The sequence below is a fragment of the Anabrus simplex genome, chromosome 2 (assembly GCF_040414725.1).
Source record: "Anabrus simplex isolate iqAnaSimp1 chromosome 2, ASM4041472v1, whole genome shotgun sequence".
In the NCBI taxonomy this organism is placed as follows: Eukaryota; Metazoa; Arthropoda; class Insecta; order Orthoptera; family Tettigoniidae; genus Anabrus; species Anabrus simplex.
In genome coordinates this window covers 426,339,977-426,363,229 of record NC_090266.1, presented here as the reverse complement: position 1 = coordinate 426,363,229, position 23,253 = coordinate 426,339,977, and the positions used below count along the sequence as shown (strand labels likewise).

The following is a 23,253-nucleotide window of genomic DNA, read 5'->3' as shown; positions in this document are numbered from 1 at the left end:
TCGTTGGCTGAATGGTCAGCGTACTGGCCTTCGGGACAGAGGGTCCCGGGTTCGATTCTCGGCCGGGTCGGGGATTTTAACCTTCATTGGCTAATTCCAATGGCTCGGGGGCTGGGTGTTTGTGCTGTCCCCAACATCCCTGCAACTCACACACCACACATAACACTATCCTCCACCACAATAACACGCAGTTACCTACACATGGCAGATGCCGCGCACCCTCATCGGAGGGTCTGCCTTACAAGGGCTGCACCCGGCTAGAAATAGCCACACGAAATTAAAAATTAAAACCTTCATTGGTTAATTCCTCTGGGTCGAGGACTAGGTATGTGTGCCGTTTTCAGCGTTAAATTTTCATGTTAAGTAGGCTCCCATTCCCACACATACGCAAGTCACCCATTGACGCCAACTAGAAAAACCTGCACCAGACTTCTTCGGAGGCCATTCGCCATTAAATTTTAAACTCATTGGTTTCCCACTTCAACTGTAAGTGAATGGCGGGATAGCTCCTACTATGTAGACCACGGTTGCTCCCATTTCAAACATCAGCTCTAACTAAATACGCAAACCGTCGCTGTTAATCTGAAAATTCCTATCTCCAGAAATCTAATATTTTCAGAAAGAACAATAATATTGATAGAGACCGAGCGATTAGGTCGTGCGGTTAAGGTCGCGTAGCTGTGAGCTTGCATTCGGGAGATGGTGGGTTCGAATCTCACCGTCGACAGCCCTGAAGATGGTTCCGTAGTTTCCCATTTTTACACCAGGAAAGTGCTGGGGCTGTGCCTTAATTACGGTCATGGCCGCTAACATTCCCGTTCTTGCATCGCCGAAAACCTAAGATGTGTTAGTGAGAGGTGAGAGGTTAAAACATTAGCAAAAAAGATAGAACGTAACTTTACAATAAGAATCAGAAAAAAAGTGAATACGTGTCATTGTTAATGCACATTTAGAACTCTATTCTAATGCAAATAATTGAAAATTGAAAATAGAATAACAGGTCAAATCATTTGGAGGTGCGAGGTTTCATGAATAACTTAATATCCAACTCATGAATTTACGAAAGTGCAGGACTGACTGGTTCAGTCCGGTGTTAGGTATTTGAAAGTGCTGAAATAGGTCAGCCTCGTGTTAGTACTTACGTGGACGTAAGGGAACTCCTGCGGGATTAAATTCTGGCATCACGAAGTCTCCGAAAACCGTCAAAGTAGTTAGTAGGACATAAAAGCAATAACATTATTAAAATTTACGAAGTGTTGTGTTAACACATTAAAACTTTAGAACATCAAAATATCTTATGTCCAATTTACGAGGTTTTGTATTAGCCGACATATGAGCATTCCATTTATACAAAAATATATATTTGTTGCAGCATAAGGTTCTATAGACATCTGAGGACCGACATTTCCCATTCAGTGTAAGTTTACTCGAAATTTCTCTGGAGTTACGAGATGTTGGAGTAACAACGACAATATACACACTAACGCAAACTCCACGTAAACGTAGATTAGGTCATTTTATTTATTTATTTATTTATTTATTTATTTATTTATTTATTTATTTATTTATTTATTTATTTATTTATTTATTTCTTCTTTCTTTCTTTCTTTCTTTCTTTCTTTCTTTCTTTCTTTCTTAATCTGCTTACCCTCCAGGGTTGGCTTTTCCCTCGGACTCAGCGAGGGATCCCACCTCTACCGCCTCAAAGGCAGTGCCCTGGAGCTTCAGACACTGGGTCGAGGGATACAACTGGGGAGGATGACCAGTACCTCGCCCAGGCGGCCTCACCTGCTATGTTGAACAGGGGCCTTGCCGGGGGATGGGAAGATTGGAAGGGATAGGCAAGGAAGAGGGAAGGAAGCGGCCGTGGCCTTAAGTTAGGTACCATCCCGGCATTTGCCTAGAGGAGAAGTGGGAAACCACCGAAAACCACTTCCAGGATGGCTGAGGTGGGAATTGAACCCACCTCTACTCAGTTGATGTCCCGAGACTGAGTGGACCCCGTTCCAGCCCTCGTACCACTTTTCAAATTTCATGGCAGAGCCGGGAATCGAACCCGGGCCTCCGGGGGTGGCAGCCCCACAGAGGCGGACTGGACTACATTTACGAAATAAAAAACTTACGCCTCAAGCCAAGATCGACCTCTCGACCTCCTGCATGCTAACCCAAAACTCTATCCACTGCACCAAGTGTACAGCACGACTGATATGCTGCGACGCCCGAGTGCGCGAATTTCAGTTCAGCCTGTATAACTAATAGTATGACTATTGGACTCGCCATTGCTACGATCAACCTCGTTCCATCATGTGCCTGTCTGTGTGCGTGTCACAGAGCTATGCAGGGGTTACATCTTTTCACACCTTTAGAGTAGGTCTATTGTTCCAAAAGATAGGTGTGTTACTGAGTTGGTGTAGGGTATACCTATTTTCGCACTTCTGAAGTAAGTCCACCGTTTCACGGGTCTGGTGTAGACACACTATACAAAGCAGCATACTTCAACTACTCAGGTTCTTTACTCCTCCCCTTTCACTTTTGACCAAGAGCTGACCTTTGTTCATAGGATACTGTTTGTGCACCGGAGTTTACTTCAAGCAAAGAAGATACTGTCACATGAGGGCACTGGCGTGGCGAAGAATGTTAAGGAGAATCTATCAACATTAGACAAGAGAAAACACTATTTGAAACTAGATGCATCAGCACGATTCCGTGCTCTTGTCTGTAAATGTTTCAGGTTCTGGGACATGCATCTCAAGAGGTTTTTTTTTTTTTTTTGCCTGACATCAGACAGACACAGAGAGGACATATGGCGATTATGGGCTAGGAAAGGGCTGGGAGTGGGAAGGAATTAACCATGGCGTGATGGTAGGCTACAGCCCCAGTATTTGCCTGGTGTGGAAATGGGAAACCACGGAAAACCATCTGCAGGGCTGCCGACAATGAGGTTCGAACCCACTATCTCCCGAATTCAAGCTGACAGTTACGTGACCTAAACCACTTAGCCACTCGCCCGGTATATCTCAAGAGTAGACTGTAATGTTTACTGGAATATCCACTATTTTACAGTTGCTACAAAAAAGAACCTGCATAGTTTGATTCGCTCAAAATTATTCAAAACATGTTGTAAAATTATTATATTATACAGAACGAAGTTGGTTTTCCTCACTGTTTTGCTAAGTGTATGAATTTTCGGTATATCGATGCTACCACATGTCTCGTCTTCCTACCTATGATTTTTAAGGTAGCAGGAGCATTTGCTACTCTCAATTCTTCTTCTTAATCTGTTTACCCTCCAGGGTTGGCTTTTCCCTCGGACTCAGCGAGGGATCCCACCTCTACCGCCTCAAGGGCAGTGTCCTGGAGTTTCAGACTCTAAGTCGGGGGATACAACTGGGGAGGATGACCATTACCTCGCCCAGGCGGCCTCATCTGCTATGCTGAACAGGGGCCTTGATGGGGAACGGGATGATGGGATGGGAGAGACAATGGAGAGGGAAGGAAGCGGCCGTGGACTTAAGTTAGGTACCATCCCGGCATTTGCCTGGAGGAGAAGTGGGAAACTACAGAAAACCACTTCCAGGATGGCTGAGGTGGGAATTGAACCCACCTCTACTCAGTTGACCTCCCGAGGTTGAGTGGACCCCGTTCCAGCCCTCGTACCACTTTTTAAATTTCGTGGCAGAGCCGAGAATCGAACCCGGGCCTCCGGGGGGTGGCAGCTAATCACACTAATCACTACACCACAGAGGCGGACGTTCTCATTTCTCCTTTCTCAAATATCAGCGTGGGGAAGAAATGACCTGCAGTGATTGCGGACTGACTGTAAGTACACCATTAAATTTAACAGCATTACTAGAAAGCGTGGTAAAGTATACATAAAAATATGTATCTCTACAATTTTACATTTACCGGGCGAGTTGGCCGTGCGCGTAGAGGCGTGCGGCCGTGAGCTTGCATCCGGGGGATCGTGGGTTCGAATCCCACTGTCGGCAGCCCTGAAGATGGTTTTCCGTGGTTTCCCATTTTCACACCAGGCAAATGCTGGGGCTGTACCTTAATTAAGGCCACGGCCGCTTCCTTCCAACTCCTAGGCCCTTCCTATCCCATCGTCGCCATAAGACCTATCTGTGTCGGTGCGACGTAAAGCCCGTAGCAAAAAAAAAATTACATAGAATTCGAAACACAAGAAATGGTTTTCATAATGTGACAACTTTGAAAGTCTGTATACTGCCTACAATGGTGTTGATTGAGTCTCAGCGACCATCTTCCACTGTGCACACGCATTGGAGCCCTTGCCTCTGAAACTGTGTTAACAAAATATTACCTTCTGGTGTAGTTGCGATGATCGTCTCATTCGGACGTAGTTTTGTATTACATAGCATTCCTATTGTACTCTCTTTTGGATGCGTGAGTTTATATATCCTTCATATTATTTATTGTTAGAATTCGTTTGGGACTAGACCATGTTTTTGACCCTCATCCTGTACGTTGAGTAGTCAGTCCGAAGGCTGACTGGATCATCAACAGCTCCACCATCAACTATCATAGGGGGCCTAAGGTGTCACTGAAGAGGTGTACTAGGGCAATGAGGAGAGAGGTAATATCCCGTTACTTCCCTCGCCGATCGACACGTTGCATTGCATATCAGTCTGCCAAGCCTACTGAAATGCATGCACCAACTGACCCTATGTGTAACACTTCACACAATTTATGATAGAGACTGACTGCGTAAGGAATGGCATCACTTGCACGCTCAAACCTCACTCACTTTCCTATTGTCAAAGCCAAGGATGAGACTGAGACAGGTCAATGAAGGTAACAAATTTATTCTAACCAATACCAGAAGACGTAGAGCACTATAAACACTAGGTCTCGCCAGCAAATGCATACCTGTTTTTTGCTAGTGGCTTTACGTCGCACTTTTTTTTTTGCTATTTGCTTTACGTCGCACCGACACAGATATGCCTTATGGCGACGATGGGATAGGAAAGGCCTAGGAATTGGGAGGAAGCGGCCGTAGCCTTAATTAAGGTACAGCCCCGGCATTTGCCTGATGTGAAAATAGGAAACCACGGAAAACCATCTTCAGGGCTGCCGACAGTGGGGCTCGAACCCACTATCTCCCGATTACTGGATACTGGCCGCACTTAAGCGACTGCAGGTATCGAGATCGGTTTACGTCGCTCCGACACAGATAGGTCTTATGGCGACGATGGTATAGGAAACGCCTAGGAGTTGGAAGGAAGCGGCCGTGGCCTTAATTAAGGTACAGCCCCAGCATTTACCAGGTGTGAAAATGGGAAACAACGGCAAACCATCTTCAGGGCTGCCGACAGTGAGATTCGAACCCACTATCTCTCGGATGCAAGCTCACAGTCGCGCGCTCCTAACCGCACGGCCTACTCGCCCGGTCAAAGGCATACCGTCAGACTAGCGAAAATAAATGTATGTCCTTACATCTACTGCTGACGATCAACATTGTGACTATAAATCCCTTCGTTGAAATTTTGTCAAAGGGACAGTCTCGATGCACTTCCTCCCCCCTCTCGCCCTTCTTCGAATTTCGTAGTGTCCATCTCAGTAGGCCTACTGGCAGTCAGGTATCTGATAGCCAGTAGCGTAGCCAGGATCGGCCAATGGGGGGGGGGGGGGTTGCAGTTACAAAATTAAGATATAACATAATGAAAGTGCTTGTGCTTGTGCGTGTCTGGTACGCGCATGCATGACTGTCATAAGGATACTGATACAAGAGTGAATTACTGTATGTGATATTCAGATTGCAATACACTACAAAATTCTTACTTTAAAATACAGAACAAGAACAATATGATCGAGGTCAGCAGTTTTATCTCAAACGGTATGTTCAGTTTACAATCTAAAAATCTAATTTTCGAGGCTTCCTAGAAAATAAATTTAACACATCTGTTGGTTTTACAACTATGTCTCTGTGAATGTTCAAGGGAGCCAACCTGTTGAGTCGACTTTCACTTGTGGTATTTCTGAGGTAGGTTTTAAGGCGTCTTAATGTTGAAAATGATCTCTCACTGGCTGCAGTGGTGACAGGTAGAGTGGCAAACACTCTCAACAAGCAGTAGATTGCAGGGAGTTTATCTTGATCACATAAAAGAAGTTTATTGTTTACTGTCAGTTTCTATTTATTTTCTTTTTGTGAAAGTTCAATTGGGGGGGGGGGAGGTTCTAACCCCCAGTAACCCCTCCCTGGCTACGCCCCTGCTGATAGCACAGCTATGATAAACCACTAATGAAACTAGCAACAATAAAATGACCGTGTTTTATATTGTACATGTCGCCTACAACCTTTCAACCATAGTTCAAATGTTAGAGCAACAGCCACGAAATCGGGAGGTTGTGGGTTCGGAACCCACTGGCGTTCGGTTGTTCATTTTTGTTCTGTACTTAACATCTCTTCAACACGTACTATACGGTATGTACGTATAACCCGACCTAACACGTTGAAAGTAAATTTCGATTTCAGTGCGGTCGTGAAAATCCAATTCACATGTAAAAGTAAGTTTGACCGGGCGAGTTGGCCGTGCGCGTAGAGGCGCGCGGCTGTGAGCTTGCATCCGGGAGATAGTAGGTTCGAATCCCACTATCGGCAGCCCTGAAGATGGTTTTCCGTGGTTTCCCATTTTCTCACCAGGCAAATGCTGGGGCTGTACCTTAATTAAGGCCACGGCCGCTTCCTTCCAACTCCTAGGCCTTTCCTATCCCATCGTCGCCATAAGACCTATCTGTGTCGGTGCGACGTAAAGCCCCTAGCAAAAAAAAAAAAAAAAATGTAAGTTTGCATAGAGGGCTATCATCATCTCGAGTTGAACTTGAGAACTTCGTAGATGCAGCCTTCCGGTCTGATACTCTTCCTGTTTAAGTAGTCGGATCGTCATCCAGTCAGTCAGCTTATTGTGTATATTTGATTTTACTGTCTTCTCATTTTAGGAGAGTCTTATGGATGCTTGAACCGGACTACGTGACTCAGACGGTAGAACGCTGGCTTTCTGAGCCTAACTTGGCGGGTTCTATCCCGTCTTAGTCCAGTAGTACTTGAAGGTGCTAGCCTCGTGGCGGTAGAGTAATCGGGACGTAAAATAACTGTGGAACAAAATTCCGGCACCTCTGCGTTTCCCAAAACCGTCAAGAGTAGTTAGTGGGAACTAAGACCAATGACATCATTATGAATGTTTGAAGACCGCTTTCGTTAGAATCGACAATAAATATTCACAATTAACGACATAAAAACTACACGACTGCACAAGGTCAGATTGCAACCAACAGAGGAAGAGAATTTACAATTTTGTTTTACGTAGCACCGACATAGATCTTATGGCGCCGATGGGGTACGGAAGGCCTAGGAGTGGAAAGGAAGCGGCCATGGCCTTAATTAAGATACAGTCCTAGCATTTGCCTGGTCTGAAAATGGGAAACCACCGAAAATTACATTCAGAGCTGCCGACAGTGGGGCTCGAACTCCCTATCTACCGGATGCAAGCTCACAGCTGTGCGCCCCTAACCGCACGGCAAACTCGGCTAGAAGATCGACACATTACCATGTGAGCTGTACCAACCCTCGCCGTCCAAGTTACACCACTGTGTAGTAGAAATTTTCAGGCTGGCAATTCCAATGTCACCAAAGGAAACTTTCCGAGCAGAGCAATATTAATAAATACAATCTCGACAAACATTTCATATCTCCCTCATCTGTGAACATGTCTCAGTCTTTGCTCCATAGCGAAGTTCAGCTCTTAGCTGATAAGCAGAATCAATCACAATAGGTTAGTTGTTGCTTAGGACGAACTCGTTTGAAATGACGCATGCTTGTTTCTCATGCTTATAATTAAATTGATATAATATTTTTAATTCTTGATGTAGCCGGGTGAGAGCCCGTGCTCGGCGGCCTATGAAATTTTAGTTGGCGGCCACTCGGCCGAGCCAGCTCCCTGGTTGAACCTGCCAGTAGTCATATGCTTGTCTCAAAGATTAAGCCATGCATGTCTCAGTGCAAGCCAAATTAAGGTGAAACAGCGAATGGCTCATTAAATCAGTTATGGTTCCTTAGATCGTACCACTTTACTTGGATAACTGTGGTAATTCTAGAGCTAATACATGCAAACAGAGTCCCGACCAGAAGTGGAAGGGCGCTTTTATTAGATCAAAATCAATCGGTCGGCTCGTCCGGTCCGTTTGCCTTGGTGACTGAATAACTTTGGGCTGATCGCACGGTCCTCGTACCGGCGACGCATCTTTCAAATGTCTGCCTTATCAACTGTCGATGGTAGGTTCTGCGCCTACCATGGTTGTAACGGGTAACGGGGAATCAGGGTTCGATTCCGGAAAGGAAGCCTGAGAAACGGCTACCACATCCAAGGAAGGCAGCAGGCGCGCAAATTACCCACTCCCGGCACGGGGAGGTAGTGACGAAAAATAACGATACGGGACTCATCCGAGGCCCCGTAATCGGAATGAGTACACTTTAAATCCTTTAACGAGTATCCATTGGAGGGACAGTCTGGTGCCAGCAGCCGCGGTAATTCCAGTTCCAATAGCGTATATTAAAGTTGTTGCGGTTAAAAAGCTCGTAGTTGGATTTGTGTCCCACGCTGGCGGTTCATCGCTCGTCGGTGTCTAACTGGCATGGTTCGTGGGACGTTCTGCCGGTGGTGGCGACAATTATCAAACGACGGGAATCAAGTGGGATAAAGTGCAGTAACTCGCGCATTTATGTACAAATTCATGCACCGTGTTCTTTGCAAGATGGGATCGTTCCTAGCCCGACAAAATCTAGCAAAGAAATCTTTTCGGATTCCCAAAAACACATTCAATACGTTTCTGTTTGAAATTGCTTCTGGCTCTTCGATGCCAGAAAGTCCCTTCTGATCGTGATTACCCCCGTTTTTCTAAAAGAGTACGGAAGTTTAATAATATTACTTTTCTACGAATAATGGCCATTTAATATTGTAATGAAGAAGTAAGTTAAGTAAGTTAACGTGACTGATGACAGTGTAGTCGTAGCCACAAGACCTCCATATTTATGTGTAATCCGAACCACAAAGACATGAATTTTAATTTCAAAAGTACCGTTAGAGTTGGCCGTGTGGTTAGGGGCGCGCGGCTGTGAGCTTGCATCAGGGAGATAGTGGGTTCGAACCCCACTGTCGGCAGCCGTGAAAATAGTTTTCCGTGGTTTCCTAAATGCTGTGGTTGTACCTTAATTAAGGCCACGGCTACTTCCTACCCACTCCTAGGCCTTTCATATCCCACTGTCGCCATAAAACCTATCTGTGTCAGTGCGACGTAAATCAAAGTGTAAAACTAAAAAATAAAAAGTCCCATGTGCCTTGTTTCGGGATTCAACTCTTGGTGGGAAGTGAGCGATAACGTCACTCTGCTGTCGTGTCCCCCATATTATCATGAAAAGAATTCGATAACATCTTTCTGCAACTAATTTTGACACTTATTTACGATGTCAATTGTACTCATTGATGACACAGTTGAGAAATGATGGAAACCATTTATTTTCAGCTTGTTTCCAACTCACTGCTGAGAATTTTAGACGAGGAACACATAATATTGCAAAATCATGTAGAAATATTTAATATGCTGGACTAGTCTTTCATAAATCAATGTGGTGACTCGGAGATACCGTAACAAGACATATGCTTTGAAAAGAATTGCAAGCTAAAATGATTCATTCTTCAGTGATAACGTATCAGAGGCGCCAATGACTTTTAGAATGTTTAGTACGGGGCTACGTATCAGGTAGAGCCTTCTTCATTTCTCGAGCTCTGGTACTTGATATATGGTAACCTGGCCTATGATAAATCTCCATCCGGGAAGAAAAGCTGACATGGTACAGCGCTAGCCTTCTGAGCTGAAGTTAGCAGGTTCGATGCCGACTCATTCCGATGGTATTTCAAGGTACTCAAATACGTCACCCTCGTGTCGGTAGATTAATTGGCACGTAAAATAGACCATGCGGGACAAACCTTCAGCATCTCGTTGTCTCCGAAAACCATAAAAGAAGTTAGTGGGACCTGAAACCAATGACATTATTATTTTTTTTTTTTTTTAATTCAGTAACCGTGGGCCTTATCCTCCAGTAGGACATTCCTTCAGGTTCTTTTGGAGCTGCCCACTAGTTCTTCACTCCAAATCTGTTCGCATCCTTCACAACTATTTAATCCTTTGGCATTTAGGTCTTACACATCTACTCCTGTCTGAGGCGTATTTCATTATTTGCTCAAGAGTGCCTTCATAATTATTACAACTTCGCACTCACCCTGCCCATCTCAGTGCAGAAATTTTAATGTATGTATTTTTGTCTGGTGACTTGCACAGATGGCAGGGTTCTGTTATACCTTATTTTCCACTCTAGTTTTTCTTTAATTAGACCACAAATTGTTCTTGCTTTTAATTGTGTGTGTATCATTTCGGGACAAATCAGACTGTGTCAATACTAAAGTATCACTTCTGTGCATTGAAACTGGATTTATTACTTTTATGTAAGAACTGATCCTGGTTACGCGATTCTTCGCATGGCATCCTTGTCGGGCGAATTAATCAATGAAGTTTAAAATTTCTGACCTGGCCGGAAATCGAACGCGAGGCCCATTGTACCAAAATCCAGCTTGATAACCAGTTAGTCACGTAGCCGTACTTTAGACGATTAAGAAGTCTTTATTACGACTACTTCATCAGACCTTATAGCATCAGTTGTTACTCTGAATTTTATGATTTATATCATGTCTAATATCATTGGTCCCGTTTACGAAAGAGCCAAGGTAAGCACAACTATGTACTATTTCAAAAATTGAATTAAGGATACTTACATCTGATGTTTGTACAGTAGGATTTTGTTCCCTTTAACCATCGCATTTATGTTGTTTTATCTTCATTTACTTTTAGGCGCATATTTTCAGCTGAGAGATTCATCGTCGTTGACATTTTCTTTATGAGTTCTTACAATAGCGCCAATGACATATGTCGATGATAACAGTTATTATGAGGTGAATTTATCTCTCTGAGGAGACTGATTACATTAGATCAAGAGCGTAATAATAGGTTAACAAAACGTAGAGGATTCACCTCGAAAATTCTCATTGTCAAATAATTTTTTGGTACCTTTTTACTTCTAATGGAACACATGCCAGGCTTCTATATACTTTTCATTTAAAATAAATCGAAATATTCATTCCATCGTTTTAGAATATCTCTCTTCGGTTAAAATCTTCACACCGGGCGAGTTGGCCGTGCGGTTAGGGGCACGCAGCTGTGAGCTTGCATCCGGTAGATAGCGGACTCGAATCCCACTATCGGCAGCCCTGAAGATGGTTTCCTGTGGTTTGCCATTTTCACACCAGGCAAATGCTGGTGGGGCTGTACCATAATTAAGTCCACAGCCGCTTCCTTCCAACTCCTAGCCCTTTCCTATCCCATCGTCGCCATAAGGTATATCCGTGTCGGTGCGACGTAAGGCCAACAGCAAAAAAAAAAAAAAAAAAAAAAACTTCACAAAATTATGGGTCTTGGTTTAAAAACAATCTCTCCGCCATTAGTAGATTTATAAAATTTCCTACCCACATGTTTAAAAGACTCGTGTTCTTTCTCATACTGTTATAAACTATTTCTGGACAGCTACTTTTTCTGCCTTGTTTATTCGTTCGCTGAACATGGGCCTTGTCGGAGGATGGGAAGATTGGAAGCAATAGGTAAGGAAGAGGGAAGGAAGCGGTCGTGGTCTTAAGTGAGATACCTTCCCGGCACTTGCCTGGAGGAGAAGTGGGAAATCACGCAAAAACCACTTCGAGGATGGCTGAGGTGGGAATCGAACCCACATCTACTCAGTTGACCACCCGAGGCTGAGTGGACCTCGTGGGAGCCTTCGTACCACTTTTCAAATTTCGTGACAGAGCCGGGAATCTAACCCGGGCCTCCGGGTGTGGCAGCTTATTATGCTAACCATATTCAGTACGAATGATTTAATTATACAAATTGAGCAATGTCCATCTGGAAATTAAGCTGGGACGAGTAGGCTATAGTAATGAAGTTGAGAAGGGAAATACCGAGCTCGATAGCTGCAGTCGCTTAAGTGCGGCCAGTGTCCAGTATTCGGGAGATAGTAGGTTCGAACCCCACTGTCGGCAGCCCTGAAAATGGTTTTCCGTGGTTTCCCATTTTCATACCAGGCAAATGCCTGGATGGTACCTAACTTAAGGCCACGGTCGCTTCCTTCCCTCTTCCTTGTCTATCCCTTCCAATCATCCCATCCCCCGCAAGGCCCCTGTTCGGCATAGCAGGTGAGGCCGCCTGGGCGAGGTACTGGTCATCCTCCCCAGTTGTATCCTCAGACCCGAAGTCTGAAGCTCCAGGACACTGCCCTTGAGGCGGTAGAGGTGGGATCCCTCGCTGAGTCCGAGGGAAAAACCAACCCTGGAGGGTAAGCAGATTAAGAAAGAAAGAAAGAATAAATAAATAAATAAATAAATAAATAAATAACCTCTACGTTCTCTTGTGTCGTGATACTTTCAAGATAATGAAACACACAGCCTGTCCTTTTTCGGTCGGGTTGTACTGGGGTGCCGTTCCTCACACCCTCAATTATTCACTCTTACATCCCATGACGTCCCGTGGGCTGGGAATTCGTATCTCCAGTCTGCCCAGACGCGTATATATTCTTCATTTATCTCGTAAATTTCTCATTTCTCTCGTAGATTCTTTCTCTCCATTGTGCGAAGCCAATCACCCCTCTGACACTAGAACATTATTTTCGTCAATTGTTACACGCGCAGATTTTAAGACTGATTCTGTTCCCCAGATGACAACGGTACGATTTAAATCTTCATCGGAGTGCATGTTGCCCATTCGACCCCTACAACATTTGACTTGTTTCTCTGAGGTTAAACTCCTGGGCAATTTTTACGTTATGGTTTTTACATTCCCACAAACTTTAATGATCACAGACATTTATTATTATCATGTGGTCCCAAATCAGATTTACCAAAAAATGTAAATCAAATTCCCATTTAGATAGCATGAGCATGCATTAAGTTTCACGGTGGCAGCGTCCTGGCCCATTTAATTATTATGGTTATTTATTCGACAATTATTTAGAAACGGGTCTCACAAGTTGAGCATAACTTTGGCAATCCATTATCACTCTTAGATTTGAATATTTAATATCCAGGGTTTAACACTTCTACATTACGGTTCCATATTTAATTCCCGACGGTTGACGCTATTAACAGCCACTGGCCAAATTCTGGCACATGAGACATATTATTATGAGAACAGAAGCGACCTTCCACACATACAACAAATACTTTCACTCGGTGGCTATCATGTACCTTTGGACTCACACAACAACATACCTTATCTCTGACAATATAATATGTCAGCCTGACCAGACAGGCCATGCAAATACGCGTGATCCTATAAGCACTCAGCTGAGTTTGGATATCATTCTTCAAAATGATATGTATGAAACAACACAAACTAAAACAAAAAAAGAAAACCGAAGCGTATCTATGCAAGAAAAATGACAATTAATGCTTTATCCCATCGTTTACATCCAAATGATGACGCAATATCATTCCAATTTCTAAACGCAATCTTACTTTCATATAACTGGAATCTCTTTTGCTTGTATTACTTATCATTCCTCTTAGAAAGAATAGTAAAATGAAAGTTATTCCAATTAAAGATCTCTATCACGTTAGGAAAGACATTATTAGGAATGAATATAATATTCAGCTTTGGTTCCTTATTAAGAAATCAACAAAAACAAATAAACAAATATTATATTTGCATCATGAATAAATAATGAGTTCACCTCTATGGTGTAGTGGTTAGTGTGATTAGCTGCTACCCCCGGAGGCCCGGGTTCGATTCCCGGCTCAGCCACGTGATTTGAAAAGTGTTATGAGGGCTGGAATGGGGTCCACTCAGCCTAGGGAGGTCGGCTGAGTAGAGGTGAGTTCGATTCCCACCTCAGCCATCCTGGAAGTGGTTTTCCGTGGTTTCCCACATCTCCTCCAGGCAAATGCCGGGGTGGTACCTAACTTACGGCTACGGCCGCTTCCTTCCCTCTTCCTTATCTATCCCTTCCAAACTTCCCAATCTTGACTAGCGTTGGCTATACACAGTTTTAAATATTTTAAAATTATATTTGTTCGTGGCGTCGACATCTGCAGATCTTTTGCCACTACTGTCACCATATGTTAGGAACCTGCGTGTAAGTGTAGTTGCGGAAGTGTAGAGTGTTTAATGTGAGGAAACACCCAGTCCCCAGGCAAGATATATTAATCGTTTACGATTAAAAACCCCAGACCCGGCCGGGAATCGAACCCGTGGCCGCCGGGTGACAAGCGGACGCGTTGCCCCCTACACCGCGGGGCCGGGCTAGCGTTTGCTATCTTTGTAGCTCTACATTCGGTAAGCGGAGGTGCTGATGCCCGCCTTCGGCTGTCTTGAAAATGGTTTTCTGTGTTTTTTTTATTCTCCAGCACTAAGGCGAATGCCGGGACATATCCTTTTACGAGCCACGCCCCCTCACCCCCCTCCCTCAACTTCTCCGCACTAAAACTCTCACTAGGCTGAGAGAGGGCGTTACGTTTCAAGAGGCCCGCCGTACCCTGATGAAAACTTTTGTAGTTAGATGAGGAGCTTAGAAGACGTAAAAAGGGACAAGGGAACTTCTTGAAAATGATGAAGTTGCCAGCTAGGAACTCGACGTAATCTTCTGGTGAAGACACGTTTTATTGATAACTTTTTATACTGTACAAAGTGTATGAAAGGGAAGTACGAATAATTAACTCTATGAAATACTTCACGAGTCTCTCAATTGTTTCTCAACTGGTCTTATCCGCCGTGAGCAGGTAGAGATATCAACAGTGTAAATGCTTTCTGAGATAATACTAAACCGGGAATTTCCATTTTAGTGCAGTGGACATGAACCTTACAGATCACCCACCAAGCTGGCTACGTGGTACTGGACGAATAAGCTTCATCTATATATATAAAATAAGAGTTTTGTCTGTACATTGCTCAGAATTTGAAAAGAATGCTATTTTTGTATCGGTCATGTTCACAATAACAAGAAAATGTATTTTTTACATTTCCGTAATTTCTGTCTGTCTGTCTGTCTGTATGTATGTACACGCATCACGAGAAAACGGTTGAAGAGAATTTAATGAAAATCGGAATGTAAAGTCGGGTGATGAACCGCTACAATCTAGGCTATAAATTATTTTAATCACGCTGAGTGAAATGGTAGTTTAGGGGAAGCCTGAAATTTAATTCTCAAATATTTATGTTATTAGTGGTCGTGTCTTAATGAAAATCGGTAGACAAACATCTATATATATAAAATAAGAGTTTTGTCTGTACATTGCTCAGAATTTGAAAAGAATGCTATTTTTGTATCGGTCATGTTCACAATAACAAGAAAATGTATTTTTTACATTTCCGTAATTTCTGTCTGTCTGTCTGTCTGTCTGTATGTATGTACACGCATCACGAGAAAACGGTTGAAGAGAATTTAATGAAAATCGGAATGTAAAGTCGGGTGATGAACCGCTACAATCTAGGCTATAAATTATTTTAATCACGCTGAGTGAAATGGTAGTTTAGGGGAAGCCTGAAATTTAATTCTCAAATATTTATGTTATTAGTGGTCGTGTCTTAATGAAAATCGGTAGACAAACATGTGAAATAAGTCGCTACAATATAGGCTATACACGCTGAGAAACATGGTAGTTTAGGGGTAGGCCTAAAATTTAATTGTCAAATATTTATTGTATTAGTGGTCGTATCTTCACGAAAATTGGTGTGCGAAGTCGGGGAATAGGTCGCTATAATCTAGGCTATCAATAATGTTATTCACATTGAGTGAAATGGTAGTTTAGGGGAAGGCCTGAAATATAATCTATATATAAAATAAGAGTTTGTACATTGCTAAGAATTTGAAAAGAATGGCGTTTCTGTATCGTTCATGTTCACAGATCGGTAGACAAAGATGGGAAATAAGTCGCCACAATATAGGCTATACACGCTGAGAATAATGGTAGTTTAGGGGAAGGCCTAAAATTTAATTGTCAAATATTTATTGTATTAGTGGTCTTATCTTCACGAAAATTAGTATGCAAAGTCTGGGAATAGGTCGCTATAGTCTAGGCTATCAATAATGTTATTCACACTGAGTGAAATTGTAGTTTAGGGGAAGGCCTGAAATGTAATCCATATACAGAGTGAAGCGAAATTCGCGCACTCGGGCGTCGCAGTGCGACTCCCTACATGCCAGCAATAAAAAATGTCTTTCACAAAAGTTCGTCCTGCGAGTATATCAGGCAGAGAAAGGACGTTGAATAGTGACAATCTGGCAACACTGTAACCACATGTACGGTAAGTACCTCTGTCAGCATCATATATCCGTGCTGAGCAGTTGGTGCATTGGATAGGGTTTTGGGTTGGCATGCAGGTGGTAGAGGGTTCGATCCTGGGTTAAGGCGCAATTTTTTGTTTACTAATTTCCATCGGATATTACATACTGTAATACAGTAAGACACCGTACCTTAGGTCTCATGTATCCTACATTTACAACATTTTGTAACGCTGAACACAACAAATACCTTGCTAGGCCTACTGGTAACGTAAGCCCTTACGAAATACAATGGACTTGAACGAGGCAAGAATAACAGTTGCTACTAATCTACGAGATCGTTGGAGGACGGTAGAAAGAAAACAGGTTTCGCATTTAGTATATGAATTTGTGCGAATAAATTCACGCCCACGACGTGGAAAGGACGTCTTTCAAAGCTGACCAAGGGAAACGATTGTTCGTCCATTTGTAGGATCGTAGTATGTAAGTGCAAAGGGTTTCTAGAGGACCCGCTGCAATGGCTGTTGACGATTAAGTTGCCAGATACCATACCACCTGGACTACATTTATGAAATAAAAAAAATACGCTTCAACCCAGGATCGACCCCTCGACCTCCTGAATGCTAACCCAAAACTGTAACCACTGCACCAACCGTACAGCACAAAGAATACGTGCTGACAGAGGTAGTTACCCTACATGTGGTTGCAGTGTTGCCAGATTGCCACTCTTTAACTCCCTTTTTCTGCCGGATATACTCGAAGGACGAACTTTTGTGAGAGACATTTTTTTATTGATGGCATGTGAGCAGTCGCGATGCGACGCCTGAGTGCGCGAATTTCGCTTCATCCTGTATATAAAATAAGAGTTTTGTCTGTACATTGCTTATAATTTGAAAATAATGGTATTTCTGTATCGGTCATGTTCACAGTAGCAAGAAAATGCATTTTTTACTTTTCCGTAATTTCTGTCTGTCTGTCTGTCTGTCTGTCTGTCTGTCTGTCTGTCTGTACACGCATCACGAGAAAACGGCTGAAGAGAATTTAATGAAAATCGGAATGTAAAGTCGGGTGATTAACCGCTACAATCTAGGCTATAAATTATTTTGATCACGCTGAGTGAAATGATAGTTCAGGGGAAGGCCTGAATTTTAATTCTCAAATATTTATGTTATTAGTGGTCGTGCCTTAATGAAAATCAGTAGACAAACATTGGAAATAAGTCGCTACAATATAGGCTATGCACGCTGAGAAAAATGGTAGTTTAGGGGAAGGCCTAAAATTTAATTGTCAAACATCTATTGTATTCGTGGTCGTATCTTCTCGAAAATTGGTATGCAAAGTCTGGGAATAGGTCACTATAATCTAGGCTATCAATAATGTAATTCACACTGAGTGAAATGGTAGTTTAGGGGAAGGCCTGAAATGTAATCTATATATAAAATAAGTGTTTTGCCTGTACATTGCTCAGAATTTGAAATGAATGGTATTTCTGTATCTGTCATGTCTACAGTAACAAGGAAATGCATTTTTTTACTTTCCCGTAATTTCTGTCTGTCCGTCTATATGTATGTATGTACACGCATCAAGAAGAAAAAGGCTGAAGAGAATTTAATGAATATCGTCATGTAATGTCGGGTGATGATCCACTACAATCTAGGCTATAAATTATTTTATTCACGCTGAGTGAAATGGTAGTTTAGGGGAAGGCCTGAAATGTAATCCTGAAATAAGTTATTTATGTCATTAGTGGTCGTATAGATAAATCTATATATATCAATCTCACAGCTGCGCGCCCCTAACCACACGGCCAACTCGCCTGGTCGTACCGACTGAAAAAGCCTGCCTGTATATTGGCGGGAAGTAGCATGCCATTCCTCTGGTTCACACATTTTCTGATATATCTGGTTCGTAACACATTCGTTCATCATAGTATTCGAGCTATTCAATCCCTACTCGGAGGCACTGATTGGAATGAGTAGTGTGCATGTTTAACGGAATAATGACAGACGAGTGTTCACGGCAGTCTGCGACCTGGTTATTCCAGCTCTGGAACTTGGGACTCTTAGATCGGCACCGTAGTACTGTTCGTTGAAAGTGAGAAAGTTTGGGATGTTTCATTTGATCGAGTATTTTATATATTAACATTGCTTTCAATCGCTACATCCCTACTGACGTTTTTGTAATGACCTATGTTGGATTAAGTTAGGAAAACCACCAAGTCAGTCTTTCTGAGAATCCCGTAGCGAAGCACGGGTACATCAGCTAGTGTGAAATAAGTCGCTGCAATATAGGCTATACACGCTGAGAAACATGGTAGTTTAGGGGTAGGCCTAAAATTTAATTGTCAAATATTTATTGTATTAGTGGTCGTATCTTCACGAAAATTGGTGTGCGAAGTCGGGGAATAGGTCGCTATAATCTAGGCTATCAATAATGTTATTCACATTGAGTGAAATGGTAGTTCAGGGGAAGGCCTGAAATGTAATCTATATATATAAAATAAGAGTTTTGTCTGTACATTGCTCAGAATTTGAAAAGAATGCTATTTTTGTATCGGTCATGTTCACAATAACAAGAAAATGCATATTTTTTTACATTTCCGTAATTTCTGTCTGTCTGTCTGTCTGTATGTATGTACACGCATCACGAGAAAACGGTTGAAGATAATTTAATGAAAATCGGAATGTAAAGTCGGGTGATGAACCGCTACAATCTAGGCTATAAATTATTTTAATGACGCTGAGTGAAATGGTAGTTTAGGGGAAGCCTGAAATTTAATTCTCAAATATTTATGTTATTATTGGTCGTGTCTTAATGAAAATCGGTAGACAAACATGTGAAATAAGTCGCTACAATATAGGCTATACACGCTGAGAAACATGGTAGTATAGGGGTAGGCCTAAAATTTAATTGTCAAATATTTATTGTATTAGTGGTCGTATCTTCACGAAAATTGGTGTGCGAAGTCGGGGGATAGGTCGCTATAATCTAGGCTATCAATAATGTTATTCACATTGAGTGAAATGGTAGTTCAGGGGAAGGCCTGAAATGTAATCTATATATAAAATAAGAGTTTGTACATTGCTCAGAATTTGAAAAGAATGGCGTTTCGGTATCGTTCATGTTCACAGTAACAAGAAAATGCATTTTTTACTTTTCCGTAATTTCTGTCTGTCTGTCTGTCTGTCTGTCTATACACGCATCACGAGAAAACGGCTGAAGAGAATTTAATGAAAATCGGAATGTACAGTCGGGTGTTGAACCGCTACTATCTAGGCTATAAATTATTTTAATCGCGCTGAGCGAAATAGTAGTTTAGGGAAGGCCTGAAATTTAATTCTCAAATATTTATGTTATTAGTGGTCGTGTCTTAATGAAAATCGGTAGACAAAAATGGGAAATAAGTCGCCACAATATAGGCTATACACGCTGAGATTAATGGTAGTTTAGGGGAAGGCCTAAAATTTAATTGTCAAATATTTATTGTATTAGTGGTCTTATCTTCACGAAAATTAGTATGCAAAGTCGGGGAATAGGTCGCTATAATCTAGGCTATCAATAATGTTATGCACACTGAGTGAAATGGTAGTTTAGGGGAAGGCCTGAAATGTAATCTATATACAGAGTGAAGCGAAATTCGCGCACTCGGGCGTCGCAGTGCGACTCCCTACATGCCAGCAATAAAAAATGTCTTTCACAAAAGTTCGTCCTGCGAGTATATCAGGCAGAGAAAGGACGTTGAATAGTGGCAATCTGGCAACACTGTAACCACATGTACGGTAAGTACCTCTGTCAGCATCATATATCCGTGCTGAGCAGTTGGTGCATAGGAAAGGGTTTTGGGTTGGCATGCAGGTGGTTGAGGGTTCGATCCTGGGTTAAGGCGCAATTTTTTGTTTACTAATTTCCATCGGACATTACATACTGTAATACAGTAAGACACCGTACCTTAGGTCTCATGTATCCTACATTTACAACATTTTGTAACGCTGAACACAACAAATACCTTGCTAGGCCTACTGGTAACGTAAGCCCTTACGAAATACAATGGACTTGAATGAGGCAAGAATAACAGTTGCTACTAATCTATGAGATCGTTGGAGGACGGTAGAAAGAAAACAGGTTTCGCATTTAGTATATGAATTTGTGCGAATAAATTCACGCCCACGACGTGGAAAGGACGTCTTTCAAAGATGACCAAGGGAAACGATTGTTCGTCCATTTGTAGGATCGTAGTATGTAAGTGCAAAGGGTTTCTAGAGGACCCGCTGCAATGGCTGTTGACGATTAAGTTGCCAGATACCATACCACCTGGACTACATTTATGAAATAAAAAAAATACGCTTCAACCCAGGATCGACCCCTCGACCTCCTGAATGCTAACCCAAAACTGTAACCACTGCACCAACTGTACAGCACAAAGAGTACGTGCTGACAGAGGTAGTTACCCTACATGTGGTTACAGTGTTGCCAGATTGCCACTCTTCAACGCCCTTCTTCTGCCGGATATACTCGAAGGACGAACTTTTGTGAGAGACATTTTTTTATTGCTGGCATGTGAGCAGTCGCGCTGCGACGCCTGAGTGCGCGAATTTCGCTTCATCCTGTATATAAATTAAGAGTTTTGTCTGTACATTGCTTATAATTTGAAAATAATGGTATTTCTGTATCGGTCATGTTCACAATAGCAAGAAAATGCATTTGTTACTTTTCCGTAATTTCTGTCTGTCTGTCTGTCTGTCTGTACACGCATCACGAATTAACGGCTGAAGAGAATTTAATGAAAATCGGAATGTAAAGTCGGGTGATTAACCGCTACAATCTAGGCTATAAATTATTTTGATCACGCTGAGTGAAATGATAGTTCAGAGGAAGGCCTGAAATTTAATTCTCAAATATTTATGTGTCCGCCTCTGTGGTGTAGTGGTTAGCGTGATTAGCTGCCACCCCCGGAGGTCCGGGTTCGATTCCCGGCTCTGCCACGAAAATTTGAAAAGTGGTACGAGGGCTGGAACGGGGTCCACTCAGCCTCGGGAGGTCAACTGAGTAGAGGTGGGTTCGATTCCCACCTCAGCCATCCTGGAAGTGGTTTTCCGTGGTTTCCCACTTCTCCTCCAGGCGAATGCCGGGATGGTACCTAACTTCAGGCCACGGCCGCTTCCTTCCCTCTTCCTTGTCTATCCCTTCCAATCTTCCCATCCCTCCACAAGGCCCCTGTTCAGCATAGCAGGTGAGGCCACCTGGGCGAGGTACTGGTCATACTCCCCAGTTGTATCCCCCGACCAAGAGTCTGAAGCTCCAGGACACTGCCCTTGAGGCGGTAGAGGTGGGATCCCTCGCTAAGTCCGAGGGAAAAACCGAACCTGGAGGGTAAACAGATGATGATGATGATGATGATGAAATATTTATGTTATTAGTGGTCGTGCCATAATGAAAATCAGTAGACAAACATTGGAAATAAGTCGCTACAATATAGGCTATACACGCTGAGAAAAATGTTAGTTTAGGGGAAGGCCTAAAATTTAATTGTCAAACATTTATTGTATTAGTGGTCGTATCTTCTCGAAAATTGGTATGCAAAGTCTGGGAATATGTTACTATAATCTAGGCTATCAATAATGTAATTCACACTGAGTGAAATGGTAGTTTAGGGGAAGGCCTGAAATGTAATCTATATATAAAATACGTGTTTTGCCTGTACATTGCTCAGAATTTGAAATGAATGGTATTTCTGTATCTGTCATGTCTACAGTAACAAGGAAATGCATTTTTTTACTTTCCCGTAATTTCTGTCTGTCCATCTATATGTATGTATGTACACGCATCAAGAGGAAACGGCTGAAGAGAATTTAATGAAAATCGTCATGTAATGTCGGGTGATGATCCACTACAATCTGGGCTATAAATTATTTTATTCACGCTGAGTGAAATGGTAGTTTAGGGGAAGGCCTGAAATGTAATTCTCAAATAAGTTATTTATGTCATTAGTGGTCGTATAGATAAATCTATATATATCAATCTCACAGCTGCGCGCCCCTAACCACACGGCCAACTCGCCTGGTCGTACCGACTGAAACAGCCTGCCTGTATATTGGCGGGAAGTAGCATGCCATTCCTCTGGTTCATACATTTTCTGATATATCTGGTTTGTAACACATTGGTTCATCATAGTATTCGAGCTATTCAATCCCTACTCGGAGGCACTGATTGGAATGAGTAGTGTGCATGTTTTTTTTTTTTGTTATTTTGCTTTATGTCGCGCCGACGCAGATAGGTCTTATGGCGACGATGAGGCAGGAAGGGGCTAGGAGTGGGAAGGAAGCGGCCGTGGCCTTAATTAAGGTACAGCCCCAGCATTTGCCTGGTGTGAAAATGGGAAACCACGGAAAACCATTTTTAGGGCTGCCGACAGTGGGGTTCGAACCCACGATCTCCCGAATACTGGATACTGGCCGCACTTAAGCGACTGCAGCTATCGAGCTCGGTGTGTGCATGTTTAACGGAATAATGACAGAGGAGTGTTCACGGCAGTCTGCGACCTGGTTATTCCAGCTCTGGAACTTCGGACTCTTAGATAGGCACCGTAGTACTGTTCGTTGAAAGTGAGAAAGTTTGCGGTGTTTCATTTGATCGAGTATTTTATATGATAACATTGCTTTCAATCGCTACATTCCTACTGACGTTTTTGTAATGACCTATGTTTGATTAAGTTAGGAAAACCACCAAGTCAGTCTTTCTGAGAATCCCGTAGCGAAGCACGGGTACATCAGCTAGTAGTTGTATATGGGACAAGATGGGTTGGAAGCATTTAGTCACCAACGCTAATGATAGTTCTCTGTGGATTATCATTCTCACATCAGGCA

General features: G+C 42.6%; 1 protein-coding gene across 3 annotated transcripts in view; it reads left to right on the top strand.

Moving 5' to 3' along the window:
* LOC136862877 (uncharacterized) overlaps nt 1-23,253 on the top strand; it is a 267,146-nt gene that overhangs the window by 1,062 nt on the left and 242,831 nt on the right. The gene's annotated exons all lie outside the window — the stretch shown is intronic.